The sequence below is a fragment of the Chiloscyllium plagiosum genome, chromosome 29, assembly GCF_004010195.1.
Source record: "Chiloscyllium plagiosum isolate BGI_BamShark_2017 chromosome 29, ASM401019v2, whole genome shotgun sequence".
NCBI classification, from domain to species: domain Eukaryota; kingdom Metazoa; phylum Chordata; class Chondrichthyes; order Orectolobiformes; family Hemiscylliidae; genus Chiloscyllium; species Chiloscyllium plagiosum.
The window spans coordinates 48,157,933-48,159,930 of record NC_057738.1 but is presented as its reverse complement, the minus strand read 5'-3'; the positions used below and the strand labels follow the sequence as shown (position 1 = coordinate 48,159,930).

The 1,998-nt window shown below is 46.9% G+C and overlaps 1 protein-coding gene across 2 annotated transcripts in view; it reads right to left on the bottom strand.

Moving 5' to 3' along the window:
• The window catches only part of ccdc28b (coiled-coil domain containing 28B), a 17,961-nt gene extending 16,208 nt beyond the window's left edge, over positions 1-1,753 (bottom strand). The window contains exon 1 of one of the 2 annotated variants that reach the window (XM_043719672.1): positions 1,549-1,753. The gene's annotated coding sequence lies outside the window, so the exon portion shown is untranslated. The remainder of the gene's footprint in view (positions 1-1,548) is intronic. The other variant, XM_043719671.1, reaches the window with a different exon arrangement.
• Between the last annotated feature and the right edge of the window lie 245 nt (positions 1,754-1,998).

Here is a 1,998-nt window from a genome sequence, read left to right as displayed (position 1 = left end):
TCATCAATCTTCTTTGTTACTTCTTCAAAAAAAAAACTCAATCAAGTTTGAGAGACATGATTTTCCATGTACAAAGCCATGTTGACTATCCCTAATCAGTCCTTGCCTTTCCAAATACATATACATCATGTCCCTCAGGATTCCGTCCAACAACCTGCCCACCACCAAGGTCAGGGTCACCGGTCTATCATTCCCTGGCTTGTCTTTACCGCCGTTCTTAAACAGTGGCACCACATTTGCCAACCTCCAGTCTTCTGGCACCTCACCTGTGACTATCGATGATACAAATATCTCAGTAAGAGGCCCAGCAATCACTTCTCTAGCTTCCCACAGAGTTCTCGGGTACACCTGATCAGGTCCTGGGAATTTATCCACCTTTAACCGTTTCAAGACATCCAGCACTTCCTCCTCTGTAATCTGGATATTTTTCCAAGATGTCACCATCTATTTCCCTACAGTCTATATCTTCCATATCCTAGTGATTGGGATCTGGAATGTACTCTCTTAAAGTGGGATGAAGGCAGGTGCAATTGGGGCTTTCAAAAAGATTTGGTTTATTTTCAGAAATTTAAGAACGTGTCATGTTATGGGAGAAGGTCGAACACTGGAAGACAGTAAATCGGTCCTTCAGAGAGCAGCACATACTAAGTATGCCAAATGGCCTCCTTCTGTCCTGTTACAACCTTGTAAAGTGTCTGCATATCTTTTTGACATTTCAGAAAAGCCATAAATCGGTTGTAACATTACAGAACTGTAAAATGCAATAAGGCTACATTCTTGTGAAAACCAGAGCAAAGCTGTGTGCAAGTGATCCCAGGAATCTCGCTTTTTTTCCCCCCATAGGTAACCAATCCTAGAGGAGGCAGTGAGGTCTGCAGATGCTGGAGATCAGAGTTGAGAGTGTGTTGCTGGAAAAGCACAGCAGGCCAGGCAGCATGATTTTCCTGCTCCTCCGATGCTGTCTGACCTGCTGTGCTTTTCCAGCAACACACTCAACTCTCACTCCCAGACCCAGCCTCTCACCCACGGTTCCTGTTCCTCACTCCCAGGCACAGTCCCAGCCTCTCACCCCCAGACCCCGACCAGGGGGAGTAACTGCACAGTCTGGGGTTGCAACTACTTGGGGGTTTCAAAATGCCTTCACTGAAATTTTAAATTGATTGTTTGATTGTTAATTTCAGATAATGCTTTTAGACTTTCAAAGCAGACATTTGCCAAATACGTTCGAAATATACAAATACCATGAACTAAACCCCATCCCGCCCCGCCAGAGTTGGCCGTCCGTGCCCGGTCACCGCGCTGCTCCAAAGGCAGACCTAGCCGTTTGGCAACTCGGGGTCAGCTCCACCAAAACGGAAACTTCTTACTGCGCCGGTTTGGTGCGTCATCTCGTTACATTTATTCCGTTTTGTTGCAAACATGAACAACCCAATTGGCGTGGCCCACAGCAGTCTGAGGCCGAGCCCCGAGCCCCGAGCCCCGAGCCCCGAGCCCAGCCCTTCCTCCCGGGGCTGGATTGGGATGAGGCTGCCCAAGTCCCCGCTTTACCTGGAAAGCTTCCTTTGTCAATCCTGCTCCAGGCTGCCCGTGAAATTCCCGGCTTCAACGAGTTGGAACCTTCAGATTGTTAAATGGAAACCTGTGGGAGCAGCAAAACGCACCAAGACAAAGTATCTTTCACAAGTAACAAAAATTATCATCACAGGAAACAGTATCAATGTTTCATTCTGCGACGGGATGTGGGCGGCGCTAGCTACGTCACTATTTGCTCCTGAGGGATGTTGGTGGGTTATTGCGAATGAGCCCCTTTTTAAACTGCTACACTTCTCTGGTGTAGGGACCCCCACAGTCTTGTTAGGGAGCAAGTTCCAGGATTTTGACCCAGTCACACTAAAAGAACAGCAATGTAAAACTCCGTTATCTCACTTTTTAGATTAGAATTGTGAGAAACAAAAGCTCACTCACTTTAATAATTTCAGTCCGAGACAAATATCTGAA